A 14,616-nucleotide genomic window follows, 5' to 3' on the forward strand; every position below is an offset into this window, starting at 1 on the left:
AGTTTTATAACCACCTTATTATACCTTGAAACTCAAAATGAAAAATAACTGTTATAAATAATTAGGCTGTGCTGTGAATACTAAGCACACCCGTGGCTTCCAGAGGATGGGATAACAGGGACGTCCACTGCCACCCACCCAGGGAAGGGCTGGCCAGCTTAGCTTGTCTTCTTCAGTGCTCCTAGTTCAGAGAGGAGAGGGGAGTTGGGGTTCAGTCTTTGCCAGGCTCTGGACCTGCCCTGGAATTAGCAGGAGGCTCTCTGCCACTGCTGTGGGTTGTGTTTGTGAAAATGCAGTGATCCTGGTGTTGGCTCCACCTGGTAGCTGGGGCTGGGCACCCCTATTTGTTCTTAGCTGCACCCAGAGTCTCCAGCCCTGAAAGGGGTCAGCCCTGAGCTGAGAGCATTACTGAGTGCCTGATCAGAGCCCCTGCACTCTCTGTGCCTACAGGACAGCTCCCAAGTGGGGCTGTGGCACTTCTGAGCTGCTGCCCACCTCCAGCTCAGCGGTGCCATCTTCTGCACCAGGGGTATGAAACCAGAGCCTGAAGATCACAGAATCCCACACTGGTGGGGGCTGGAAGGAATCTTTCAACTCACCCAGTGCCACCCCTGCCATGGCAGGGACACCTCCCACTGTCCCAGGCTGCTCCCAGCCCCAGTGTCCAGCCTGGCCTTGGGCACTGCCAGGGATCCAGGGGCAGCCACAGCTGCTCTGGGCCTTTGATTCATCCATCTCAAACTGCACTAAGCTGACACAAAGTAGACAAGAAGTTTTACTCCCAGCCTCCCCTCTGGACATTGCAGGGATCTTTCTGTTGTCTCCAGAATGGGATGTGCCTCCGGGAGAGCTCCAGCCGTCTCATCATCTTCAGGTGTTTGGCAAGAGAAGGAATTTGTTGCTGGCTTGCAGCTTGTGTGATGGTTTTATTGAATAGACTCACAGAGACTAAAGCCAGAGAGATGCATTAGATCATCCCACTTGATTTCCTGTAAATCACAGCCCATTACATTGCACTGTGTTCATCATGCAGTGCATCCAGTGACTTGGGTTTGACTGAAACACATCTTTCAGGAAGATCTCTTCAGGCTACTTTCAGTGGTGGATAAATGTTTTCCTTCCAAAAAGGTATCTAATTTATAATTTAAATATTTCTGGCTTCAGCTCCCAGTTCTTATTTTGCCTTTTGCATTGCAGTCACAGAATCTTTATTGCAAGATATTTTCTCCCCCTGAAGGAGTTTAGATGTGATGATGAAGTCACAGCTCAGTCTTCTTCTTTAAAAGCTAACCAGTTTGAAGCCTTAAATCTCTGCATGGAAGGTGTTCTTCCTGGCCTTTAAATCAACTTTGTAGCCTTTTTTCTGCACCTCTCTATTCTTTCAACTATTTTTTGGGATTTATTTAAGCAGAGACCTACAGAAATACTGCAATTTGGCAGAAGGTGCTGTTGCACTGAAGAGTGGGGATCAGACCAATCCCAGGCTCTAGGGAATGGCCCACGTTCCTGCCACCCAAACAAGTGATTACAGAACTGTAAATGAGGTGCAGGCAGCTCTTTTATCCCTGGGCTCCTTCAGCAGCTCCTGGCTGCTAGGGGAGTGGTTGAGCAAGAAGGGGCCAAGGGAGACCAAAGGAACAAAATCCATGCTGGCACCCTCCTCTCTCCTCTTGGGCTCCAGCTGGGGGATGGAGGAGATGCTGACCTGGGGTTCCAGTGTGATCTCTCTGCTGGAAACTCCCCATGAGGAACCAGCATGTCCCTGTGAGACCTGGAGAAATACAGGTCTGGATTTTTATATTCTTTTATAACAAAATTGCATTTTTATTGTCTTTTTCCAGGCATATCAATAACTGTCCCAAAGGGAATATTCAAACTGAATTTTGCTGCTGGAGGCACTCCTGTATCTCCTGCTTTCCTCATGCTGCTGATGAGGTTGGGCTGTTCCTGCAGGTCATGGACCTCCTCAGGATCACCCTCAGGGGATGCAGTGAAACACACAGGAAGGCACCACCCAGAAACCCTCACTCAGCATCACTGACACACTCCAGAGCTTGGGTGGCTGCAGATGAGATGGGTGAAGTCAGACCCTGAAGGCTTCCCCTCCATCCCACAGGTAGGTGCTCTTAGGGCCACTGCCCTTAGCCCAGCTCTTGTGAGGATCTCCTGACAGACTGGCAATAATTCTATTTTTAAAAAACAAAATTTAGCCAAGCGGGCACCTGAATGCCCAGAGGCCAAGTGTTCCTCAGTGTCTGCTGATCCCAAGGCACTGAGTTGGTCTGTTATCCATCACAGCTGAGGCAGGTACCATGATCATAGTTAGTGAACATGACTTTTTAATTACTGAGGAAAGGAGACAGAACAGGAATGGTAAACTGGGAGCTGATAATTGAGATGTGTGGGACAAGAGCATGTGTGCCTGGAGGATCTTTGTCCTCTGCCAGCCAGGGACAAAGCACATCCTTTCCTGAGTTGCTGGTGAGCTCCCCCTCACTCACTTTAGACAGCTAAAGGAGCTTAGAGATAGGCACGATAGCCAAATTCAAAGGCTGGAGAATCCTCTTTACATATCTCACATAATCTAAATAGTATCTGCATATGTAAAGCTAATCAATCTCAGTTAAATCCAATGCAACCAAAGAAAGCATTTAAATAAGTTATTTAAAAGAAGTCATTCAAAGGAGTAGTATTGAAACCCACCAAATGTCTGGATACAGAGAGTCCTAAACCCAAATTAAATCCCACTATTTCTCTGTGTTTACCAAGTTTAGCACATGTCTTTTCTCAAGGAACACATGGTCTAAGCAAGTTGGTATTTAACAGGAGAAGATGTTAATACCTTCAATTACAACAGCATTTCATTATCCCATTAAATTCATTATGAGAATACATTAACTCTGATTCCTTGCCAGAATGCTGACAGCCTCCTATTGCTCTCAGTGCTGAGGAAATAATGTGCTGTGTGGCATTAAAACCTGGGGGTGTCATGACTCCTTTCCATGTTCCCTGCCTGAGCTGTCTAGCCACTGCTTACCCGAAAAAATTTAACTGTGTGAGCTCAAAGGAACCCGTGATTTCGGCTATCCTTTCCCTGGCTGGATGCTTTGACCTGCTCATGGCTACAGAGCACCTTTGTGTGTGTGGAACAGCACCCTGATGGCTTCTGCTGCTGTGCTGGGAGAATCTCAGAGCATCTGCATCACCTCCCTGCTTTGGCCCACTCTCTCAAAAGCCCCTTGAGATCATCAGGAACTCAAAGCAGTTGACACTTTGCTTTGCCCATGGACAAGTCTCTGTTCTATGACTCTTCAGCATGGCTACTGCTTTTGAGAAATGAAAATTTTAGAGAGAATTTTGAAACAGAACGATCATCATTTGGACATTGGGAAGAAGTTCTTCACAGAAAGGCTGAGCAGGCATTGCAAGGGGCTCCTCAGGGAAGTGGTGGAGTCACTATCCCTGGAGGTGTTTGAGGAAGGACTAGATGTGGCACTCAGTGCCATGGTCTGGTTGCCATGGTGGTGTTGGTCACAGGTTGGACTCAGTCTCAAAGGTCTTTTCCATTCCAATTTATTCTATTATTATCTTAACTCCTTGGGAGTGAGTCCTGTCCTGCTGTGTTTGTACTGGGCAGCATCACTGTCCCCTTTAAGAGAACCTGTGAGCAGCAGGGGAAGGTCACAAGTGGCTGAGAGGCTTTTGCCACCCAAAGGAGGCAGCCCAGGTACCACAAGTCTGTGTGCCAGGTGAGGCATCCACAGCTCTGCTTAGATCAGGGCTGGGCCCACTTCTGCTCCATTCTGTGCTCTGACAGTGCCTGCTTTGAGATCCAATTATGACATCAAATGGCCTTGCTACACTTTTACACCTCCATTTCCCACACTCAGAACAAAAGCAACAGGAGTTTTTATATGAGGCTTACATGTAGAAGCAGATCATTTGTAAATAAACACCTCTGAAGGAGCTTATCAAGGAAAAATACCCAGAAAAGCTTTGACCTTTATGCAGAAACATGCATTTAGATGTAAGGAAGGTATTCAGAGATACATTCTCCAGTTCTAAATGTTCTGCTTAACATTTGAGGAATACAGATATTAGCATGCTTATGAAATTTATTCATTTTAATAAGAATAATTTTTAAGCTGCACAGAATATTCTTGAAAGGAAGGCTTTTTCTTTATTTTTGTGAGCCTGGGTAAAAGTTATTTCACTCTTATGATGTAGTTTACAGCTTCTGGTAAGGATTCCTGGGGTCATCCTTTTTGATCCGAAATAAAGTGCTTCTCTCTTCTTAAAGATGGGCTCTTCTACACCTGAATGACTGGGAAAGTTTTTTCTCTTGCCAGTACAGTGCTACTCAGGTGTTTGAGAAGCATCTTGCTTTTAAGAGGCCAATCATGTAATTGTTTCTATTGACCCAAAATTCCTTGTGATATGATTAGTCCTGTGTGTACTTTCACAATGTGCAATTACAGAACCAGATAACAAATTCTGAAGAAGGCACAACTCTGAATGACAGTGCTCCATGGTCTGCTTTCACACTATGGCACAAAGGCAGTGGGATGAGGAGGGAGAGGAGCAGAGCTGAGCCCTGGCTGGGTACAAGGGGAGCACAGAGAGCTGTGGAGCCCAAAGGTGAGCCAGGTGTTCTGGGGCAGATCTGCAGCTTCCCCCCTTGAAGAGCCTTGTCCCTGCCCTAGCTGCAGCAGAGTCTCACTGCGTGACAGTGCTGAGCCCACATTTCCCTCCAGAGGTTTCCTGTAAGGTTTATTTTTATTCCAGCCCTGCCACCACCCAGGCCTGTCTGAGCCCTTGACACCCTGTCCTGCCCACAGTCACTGATGCCCCATGGGGTCACAGCCAGTTGCTGTCACTTCCTCTGACTGTGGCTCTGGCTCCCAGTGCCCTCCTGGGCTGAAGGGTTATTGAGCCCTCCAGGAGCTGCTGCATCACCCCCTCCTGACATGGGAGGAACAAGGGGGTGCTGCACCTTTGGCACTGTCCCCAAATCCTGCCAGCTTGAGGTCTGGGCCAAGGATGGCTGTGCATGGCCAGGGGCACAAAGACCATTCCAATACTGGCACTGGTGGATGGGGAGGACCCCACTCCTGCTGCCAGGGCCCCCCAAAACTGTGCTTTCCTATCTCCTCATGCGTCACCTCAGTCCCCTCTAGCACCACCCCTTCCCTGCGAGTGCAGCTGCACAGGGTATGCTGCTCACCACTGACCATCCCAGCAGCCACAGGGGGGTTTTAGGCTCTCAGCTCATTTCTGCACAGCCTGAGAAAGCCCTTTCTCCTTCCCACCACTCCTGGCAGGCTGTTCCTGCTGCCAGCAGGCAATAACACACCTGCAGATGTCACTTGCAGCAACATGAAGCCACCAGCTGAGTTGAGACCAGTGGTGGGACCTCTTGGCTCTGCAGCCTTGTCATCCTTGACAGCACACAGGGAACGGCTTCCCACTGCCAGAGGGCAGGGGTGGATGGGATGTTGGGAAAGAATTGTTCCCTTGGAGGGTGGGCAGGCCCTGGCACAGGGTGCCCAGAGCAGCTGTGGCTGCCTCTGGGTCCCTGGCAGTGCCAAGGCCAGGCTGGACAGGGCTTGGAGCAGCCTGGGACAGTGGGAGGTCCCTGCCATGGCAGGGAGTGGCGCTGGATGAGCTGTGATGTCCCTTCCAACCCAACCATTCTGGAATTCCACAATTCTGGGGTCCCTGAACTCTGTGCTGCCCTGGTTGGTTATTTCCTCCCTGCCCTAATTACTTGCAGTATGCCGGTAGCAGCTTCTGCTGGGCTCGTTTGCCCCCAAGCAGGCAGTCACTGCATGGATAGCTCAGTCTTTTGGAGACCAACTGTCCAAATACCCAAGCTGCTCTTAGCTGCAGGCAACCTTATCAAGCCCAAAGGATATCAGCTCTTGAGTGGTTTATCAGCTCTCTTATGGTTTCAGCTCTTTGCTTGCTAAGGCCCATTGCAGGCTAGCTGGGAAGCAGACGCAAGAGAGGAGAAGGCAGCCCTGGAGTTCCACAGCGATGGTTTATTGGGGGGTTTATGAAGGGTTCCAGCAACAGCTCTTCTGCCCAGAATGAGCTAAAGCAGCCCCTTATATAGGGTTAGAAAGGATCAGAAATTGTCCTGTAGCAGGGGTTAAGGAGAAGTGACCTATGGGGTCACAGAGAGATAAGCTGGGGTCTGAATTGCAGAAGAGAGGGGCTTCTGGCCTTTTCACCATGACTTGGCATTTCCTCTCTCTAGACCTCAGCCCTCTATGGAGCTTTAGCCAGGCCTGGGCCTGCTACATGGCAGTTCATCCCTTTCTCTGTGTACCTAGGCTCTGCCCAGGTCTCCAGGTTTGTGAGTGAGAACCTGGCACGATGTGTGTGCTGCCAGCAGAGATGTGCTGCTCCTGAGGGCCTTGCCTTGGCTTCCCATGGGATCAGGAAAAGCAAACACCCTGATGAAGCCAGTGGCATGAAAGATTCCAGAGACAAGGGCAGATTTTCCCTGTTCCTCTGGGACTTCCCTGCTGTGCTCTCAACTTCAAGAGGGTGCTGTGGGGCATTTCTCATAACTTCACAGCTCATTGCTGCCGTGCCTGCCAAGGTAATTGCTCCTCCGAGGTGTGACAACATTTCTATCTATTTCTCCCAGCAGGTCTTAGTTCCCTGCCTGGTGCCACTGCTGGTGCCACCTGCCTGTCTGGGGACATCTGGGCTGGCTGCTTGGGGACTGGGCTGCAGAAGGTGGGTGACTGGGCTGACCCAAAAGCTGCTGACCCAAAGTGAGCAGCCTGTGCAGAGACAGAGCTCCCCTCAGGCCTTGGGACAAGTGAGAAGGTGAATGGAAGGTGTGTTTTCCATCAAAAGCCCCAAAAGTAACACATGTGCCTGGCCCGTTGGCCTGGCAGTGAGGGCCGTACACTGTCGCTATGGGATACGGCACAAAACAATGCAGACGTGCAGCTTTCTGATGGTAAAAACAGAACTTTGAATTTTTGATTCTAATATTTATAAATTTTCAAAAGTGACAGTGGATTGGAGGGTGACAGTGCCACCTCTCCAATGACACTGGACAAACCAACAGTCCATCAAATTTCTCCTCTTCCATAAAAGAATGCAAAACAATAAGTTATTTACATAAAGTATGTGAGAAAATTCATTACAAGAATGTAAACATCAGAAGGCTTAGAAAATCTTAAAAAATCAGGGCAACAGTACACCTTTGCTGTGGTGGTGTAGCTGTGCTTGGTCAGCAGAGCACCCCCCAGCTCCCTAGGGAAAGCCCCACTGCATGCCCTGCCAGCACTCAGACAGGATGGGATCCTCCTTCCTGGATCTCCACTTGCCACACAGGCACTCAGAGGAGGCAGAGGGCTCTGCAGCAGCTGGGAACAGTGTCAGGGCTGTCCCTGGTGCCCTTGCTGGTGTCTGAGGTGAGGGGCACCTGGGCAGCAGAGCAGAGCAACCATGGCTCCTGCTGTGGCAGCGTGGGGAGCCAGAGTGACCAAGGGCTGGGGGACATAGACCTGGCATGAGGCGGAGGGGACTGACTGGGATCAGAAGGAATGGCTGGTTAAAGGTTTCTGTGAAGAGACCAGCAGGATGTGCTGGACTGCAGAAGGCGAAGCAGGAGGGAGTTGAGTACTTGGAGCAGAGGCTGGGGGCTGGGAAATGGGATGGAGGGGGCAGTAAGGCTGTGCAGGAGGGACCTGAGGTGAGAGGGCAGGCGTGGCCCTGACTGACCCTGAGGGTACTGCTCTGCACAGACCCTGTGCCCTCTGCCTATCCATCCCTTGGGCCATCTCTACCCTGCAGAGCTCCCACCCTGGGTCTGCAGGCACACCCAGACCCTCTGCACCTCCCAAAGAAAGGTCCCTCACAGGTTCTGCCATGACTCTTGTCCCCACAGCCCCTCCAAGCACTGAGACTTGTTCGTACCTGGTGCCACAGAGGCTGAGCCCAAAGCTCCCGAACCCCAAGGCTCTTGAGGGGGACCAGGAGGTGACAACACCCATGTCCTGATGTGTGCCAAGTGTCTGAAATTAGGCAAAAGGTGGGATTTATGCTGCACAATCAGTAGAGTAGATAAAAGCCTCAGACATTTTTTAAATGGGGGTGCTAGGGATATCTCAGCAGCTCTAAGATGGTTCTGCAGTTTTGTGTAAATGCCTCATCAAAGTGGTAATGTATTCTAATTATTAGCAGAGCCCTGGCTGCCTCATGAACCCATAATATTTTGTGACATGTGACATTACAATGAAAATGTATGAATAACAATTTTTCATTTAAATTACCAGTTGTATGATCAAGTTTTTTGTATTTTGAGGTTTGGGGTAAATACTCCATAAATATGTAAATAACTTGTGATGTTCTGTGTTAGGTAATTGCAGGAGGACACAGCTTGTGGTACAGATGAACCAAGACTGGAGCACTCTGAGATTCTGTTTCTTTTGGGCACATGGCTGGGGCTGCCTGATTCTTGAATTTGATCCCCAGGGTATGGGATCCCACCCTTGGAGGGCACCTGAAACCCCTGCTCAGGTGCTGCAGCCTTTGCAGGCACTTTTCCACCCAGCTGGGGATCTCTCTGTGCCACCTGGACGGCAGAGCTGTGCTGCCTGTTATGGGAATCTTCCTGGGGATTCATCACAGACTGGGGGTCATCCCTGCTGTTTTTGTGAGATTAAATCTTCTGAAGAAACTCTTCTTGCTCCTTCCCTAGACAGCCTGGCCTTGGGGCTAATTTCCCTCACCCAGAGGAGACCCACTGAGCCCAAAGGAAAGCTGTGAGCACAAATCCAAAAATTGTTTCACATCAGCTAAACATCAAGATATTTTCCCTTGGAAAAAAAATATTAATTCAGTTTAGCTTTTTGCTTATTTGTTTTCCTAATTTCCTTTCTAATCTTTATCCAGTTCAAAATCAGATGGAATGGGTAAATGAGGAAGCAGGTGTTTAGATTCAAAAGCTCCTATTTCCACCATTTTTTCCTGTCTGGGTTTGATCCTGAAAGCCTCCCTGCCCATGCTGTGCCAGAGCCACTTTGGCCCTCAATGCCCAAGGGGTCTCAGGCAGGAATACAAACGCTGGGCTAGTGAGCCTGGACATCATCCATGTTTTCTATGGCTCCAGCTGGTACTTCCATGGGGATAATGCATCACCTGCAGCTGCTGAGGTGCAAGGAGGAGCTACAGACACAGGGCTGGACATACTGACCCCTAGTGGGTCCCTTCTGCCATCCCCCGAGGGAGGACTCTTCACTCCTTCACACGGCTTCTGAGCCATCCATCACTTCTGTGGCCTGCCCCTGGCTCTCCCAGCTTGGAGAAGTTTGTCTCTGGACACACATGCAGGGAGCCCTGGGACAGGAAGCTCCAGTCTTCTCCTTGCCTGGGAACAGGAGCAATGCCCCAGGTCTGCTGGAGAATGGGAAGCCTGGCCAGTGGTTCCTGGGATGTCCTTCTCCACCACCTGGAGAGGGAAACTGCCCTTGTGTGGACCTGTGGGAGGAGGTGAAATGTGCTGTTCTGAGTCAATTTTTACAGTGGAAATACTGGAGAGGAACTTGAGAATTAAAACATGAGAGAACAAAGTGTGTGTGCACCAGGGAGAGGTGAAAACAGTAGCACTTTCATTATGAAAATGGTATTTCTGGAAGAAAACCAGCAGGAGTGCAATCTCCTGGTGTGTCTGGGATCAGCGTGAGAGTGCTGAGAGGAGACTTCCCAGAGTAGTGATGGGCCAGAGGGGGAGAGGAGGGATTAAGAGACCCCCAGCAGCATCAGCCTGCCCATCAGCAGCAGCACCCTGCTGGGAGCCCTGCCCAGCCTCCAGGGCTGAGCCAGCCTGGTGCCTGCTCTGGCAGCCTGGGGAGAGCATCTCCCCGGGGCAGGAGCTGCTCAGGGGCACCCAGAGCCCATGCTGGGACTCAGCAGCTCCCAGATTGGTGGTCAGGGAGCTCCTGCACTTCTGAGCAGAGCCAGGGGCTCACAGGGTGTACCTGTGTGTGCATCCATGTCCCAGGCAGCTGGAGGATGTTGCAGCACTGCCTGTGCTGCTGCAGGTCCAGCAGATGCTCTGGAGGTCACCTTATGCCCTTGCTGCTGTGGCCTCTGCTGCCTGCAGGACCTGGGGGCACCCTGGGGCCGCTTCCCCATTCTGAACAAGGATGCTGGGATGTTCCCATGTCCCCTGGCACCTCCCTGTGCCCGGAGTGTGACACCTGGCCACCCTTGTGCTGCATCCCCTCTGTTAGAGACACAGTCACCTTGGGACAGACACTGTCCCCTCTCATCCCCAGGCTCTTGTCTGGGCCCTGCCAGAGGTGCCCAAGGCACACTGACCAGGGGGATGAGCTTCTGGGGAAGGGGCTGCAGGACAGGAGCAGAATGGCCCAGGGTTGTCCTCAGGCTCTCCTTGCGGGATGGGTGGCACTAGATAGGGCACGAGCTGTGCCAAGGAATTGCAATGCCCTCAGGGCCCATGGCTGCCTGCAGAGGCGGAGGGACAGTGGGATGGCTCCTCTCTGAGCCGACTGTCACCTGCCATACAAGCAGAAGTGGCTGCACTGGAGCAGAGCTGCTGAGTAGCTGTGGAGTGGGGGATCCAGGGGATGGTGGGGAAAGGTGGGGAGCCCTCACCTCTGCCAGCCCATGCTCCCTGGCATGAACCCACAAAATGAGGCACAGTGATCTGTGGGGTCCTGGGACCAGCTGGGCCTGTGGGTCTGTCGTCACATTTCTCTTCACAGAGAAAACCAAGGCACAATTCTTCCCAACAGTATTTCTGGGTTTCACATTCTCTGAACCTCAGAGAAAGGAAAAACAATTCTTATCATTTGCTGTGCCTGTGTTTGTGCCAAAGTAGAATGCAATATGGAGATTGTTTACCCACAGGGATGGTGTTTTGTTTCCTTGGCCTGTCAGGGCCAGGTGAGAGTGTGTGTGTGGGGGGGGGGGGGGGGACGGGGACGACTGTTGGCTGACAGTCACGAGAGTCAGAACAGTTGGGGTTGCAGTTGTGTGCAGAGTTGAGTGCTTGGCAGATTAAATTTAGATGTAATGTAATATAATGTAACCTAATTTAGAATAATATAGTATAATAAAGTAATTAATTAGCCTTCTGATATCAATGGAGTCAGATGCATCATCTTCTGTCCCCCTTGTCAGGGCTCCCTGTGAATTGGAAAGGGGACCCCAAGGAGACAGAGGGAACGCCGGGGACAGGGGCTGCGGCAGCGATGCTGTGCCCGTGTCAGGGCTGGCGGGGACAGGTGCTGCACAGGGAGCACAACCAGCTCCCACCACTCCTGTCAAGCGAAGAGAGAAGGACTCAGCACTGATTAATTATTTAGATTAGAGCAATTCAAAGGGGATTAAAATATGCCTGGAAAATGGTGATTTGACAAGTGTATTGGGGGGTGACAGTGCTGTTACCAAGCCCCCTGTGTCTGGCTGGTCCATGGGGGAGCTTCTTTGGGGCTGGGGAGGCTAAGGGGGGCCACAGCCACTTCTTTTCACTGGAAGCAGCAAACAAAATAGGTTTTCCTTTTTCTCTGTCTGAGCTCTGTAAGCAACTCAGAGTGTGACTGGAAAAGCAATGGAGCTGGGAGAGGGAATCCCACCATCGCACAGCCTCAAGAGAGGGAATATTTGATGAAACTGAGTCCTGTGAAGAGAAAGCAGAGGCTGTTACCATCACAGACACTTCAGCACAGATGCCACAGAAGAAAGAAGCCAGGCTTTGTAAAGAGCCTTTGTATTATTTCCTGCCTCTCCAGCTTCACTGAAGTGAAAATGAGGCATTTTTTTTAAAGTGAGGGGAAAAAATGAAAAGAAAGGCAGGAGAACAACTTTTTGTCTCTGCTGAAAGCTCGATGCTGTGCTTTAACTCTTCCCTGAGCTCGTCTGCCAAAGACAGGCTCCTTGCAGGCTCTCTGGGCTAGAGTAGAAAATGTATTTTCTTTAGCAGGCCCTGGTGAGTCATTTCTCTGAGCAGATATATCTGCTGGGCTGGGGAGGGGAGCTCTTTTCAGCCAGGCTGGAACCAGCAGCAAGTGGCTGCAGAGGAAAGACCCAAGTGCCATCATCGATCACTCAGTCCCTGCAGGCCAGGGAGGAGCAGATGGCCATTCTTCAGCCCCACCCTACCAGGTGCCCCCTCCTCCCCTCATTCCAGGCATTATTCTGACTCCCTTTCTCCGGCTAGAGCTGGCTCCAAAGCCTCTGCCGTGCCAAGAGCTCAGCTCCTTTTGGCATTAAGAACTTTCTAAGTTTGAGCCAAGGGTATTGTTCCCCTTGCAGCCATCACAGATGAATGAAGAGCTCCATTCTCTCCTTTGTTTTACTTCCTCCAGAGCAGGAGCACACTGGCTTTGTGCAGGGCAGGGAAGAGCAGGAGGAGGGAGCAGCCCAGCTGTGGGACACATCATGGAGAAGGCCATATGCATCCACACTCCTGCCTCTGCTCCCAGGGAACTGCCTGTACAAAGGGCATAGATCTGCCCTGGTACCCCTGGGTAAGCTGTACCTGCACATGGAAACCTGTGAAAAAGTCCCTAAAATATTGCTTTTTTAAACCTGTTTTTTCCAATAGGAGCCACAGGAGGGAGCAGATGCTGATCCTTGCTGTGGTGGGTGAAGAAGATCACTGAAATCGTGCTGGCACATTCCAGACTGCTGGGGAAGCCTCCACATTCTGGATCCAGTCCGTTCTGGCTCATCTCCTGTGTTGTTTAGGTTTAGGTTGTGGTGCTTCCCATGGCAGGAGATGGCACATGCGCCCTTCTCTTGCAGGCTTGCCTGACCAGGCTGGGATAAGGATTTTCTCCTTTACCTCTGGGTGCTGAGAGACAGCCACAGCTCTGGTATGGTGAGATGGTGAGGCACAACTACTTTAAGGATTCCACTCTGACCTACAAATAATGCAGGACACTCCAGGCTGGAACTGCTACAATTCATAGGGCCATGAGATTAAAGAATGCTTGAGAAGAAAACCCTGAAGTCCCATAAACTTCATACATTTCTATTTGTTGTACAATATTCTACAGTTTCTACATATATATTTCTCCATATCTACATACATATGGTACAAGGGGGAATGGCTTCACACTGACAGAGGAGAGATTTACTATTAGTATTACGAGGAAATTCTTCACTAGAAGAGTGGTTGAGCCCTGGCAAGGGTTGCCAGGAGAAGACGTGGCAGCCCCATCCTGAAAGTGTCCAAGGCCAGGTGAGATGGGGCTGGTTACTTCAAGGGCAGGGAGCTGGAAGGTCCCTTCCAACCCGAACCATTCTGTGATTCCATGACACCTATAATATTCTACACTTCCTCCTTAGGTCAAGTTGGTATGTGAGAGGAGAAGAAATGTGTGGCTGGACATGTCCTCCCCATGTCAGCATTCAGCAAGCATTGAGAACAGTCTGCAGCAGTCCACAGGCTGCAAATTGCTCATAAAATCATGTTTAAACTGTCCAGCCAGCAACACCTGGGCCAGAAGGCAGGAGGGCCTGTAAACCTTCTGAGAAGACTGTGCTGCGTGAGTTGGCCATGCCTAATTTTTCCCCTGAGACTGTTACTTTCTATGCTTGTAGCTTTCAAAAGCTTCCCTGGAAATCTCCAAGACCAGGTCAGATGGGCTCTGTAACCTGGTCTAGCTGAAGATATCCTTGCTCATTGCAAGGGGTGTGGTCCAAGTGGCCTTTAAGGGTCCCTTCCAACCCAAAGTACTTTATGATTTGACAAAGAGATCTTCAAATAAACCAGGGTGTGGAGCTCCCATTCCAGACACATCTGAATCTTAGGCAGTTCCCTGTGAATCTTCTAAATCATAAAAATTATACAGATGTAAATTAAACTGTCCTGAAGGCATCTGGCAGAATGCTAATGGGGGAACTGTTCTCTTTGCTTGCTTGTCAGTGATGGAGATGGACTGAAATTAACTGGTTTCAACCAGCTTCCAGACAGGGAGAGGGGACAAGTTCACTGGAACCTTTGGGAGCTCAGAGAATGTGGTTCCTCCATCCCCTCAGTGCTTTTCTGTGGAGCAGAGCTCCTGCTGACCTGTCAGACCAACACTCACCATGGAAGAACAGACATGACCCTGTAAATAACCCTGCAGGAGTTGTTCAGTAGTGACCTCTGCTTTTTGCCCATCTCCCTCTCTCTAGCTGGAGTAGGGCTGAAATTTATTGAAAACTGTCCTGGTTTCAGCCAGGACACTCCTGTTGTTCAATACCACCTTGGGTCATTGCCAGGATGGAGCAAAGGATTCTCTTGGGCTCCTGAGAAGAAGGAAATGGCTTCCACTCAAAAAACGTGGGAGGGGGGAGGCCTTTGGCCCTTGTTCATTGTCTCAGAGCCTGTGGTAAGCATTTTGGTGCATGAATCACTCTCTCTTTTGTACACTTTTTAAAAAAAATATTGTTGCTGTTACTGTTTTTTTTCTTATCTCATTGCTGTTTCCAGTAAATTGTTCTTGTCTCAAACTGTGATCTTTGCCTTTTGTGCCTCCAATTTTCAGCTCCATCCCTCTGCAGAGGAAAGGAAGAGAGAAAATGTGAGGGGCAATGAGTGAGTGAGTGAGTGAGTGAGTGAGTGAGTGAGTGAGT

General features: G+C 50.2%; 1 long non-coding RNA gene across 1 annotated transcript; it reads left to right on the forward strand.

The window, feature by feature from the left end:
* The first annotated feature begins 1,844 nt into the window (after positions 1-1,844).
* LOC127060192 (uncharacterized) lies at positions 1,845-14,474 on the forward strand. Its single transcript, XR_007778911.1, has 3 exons — positions 1,845-2,116; positions 12,599-13,237; positions 13,345-14,474. It is a non-coding gene; the product is annotated as an uncharacterized LOC127060192 (long non-coding RNA).
* The last annotated feature ends 142 nt before the right edge of the window (positions 14,475-14,616 follow it).

This window comes from Serinus canaria, chromosome 15, assembly GCF_022539315.1.
Source record: "Serinus canaria isolate serCan28SL12 chromosome 15, serCan2020, whole genome shotgun sequence".
Lineage (NCBI taxonomy): Eukaryota > Metazoa > Chordata > Aves > Passeriformes > Fringillidae > Serinus > Serinus canaria.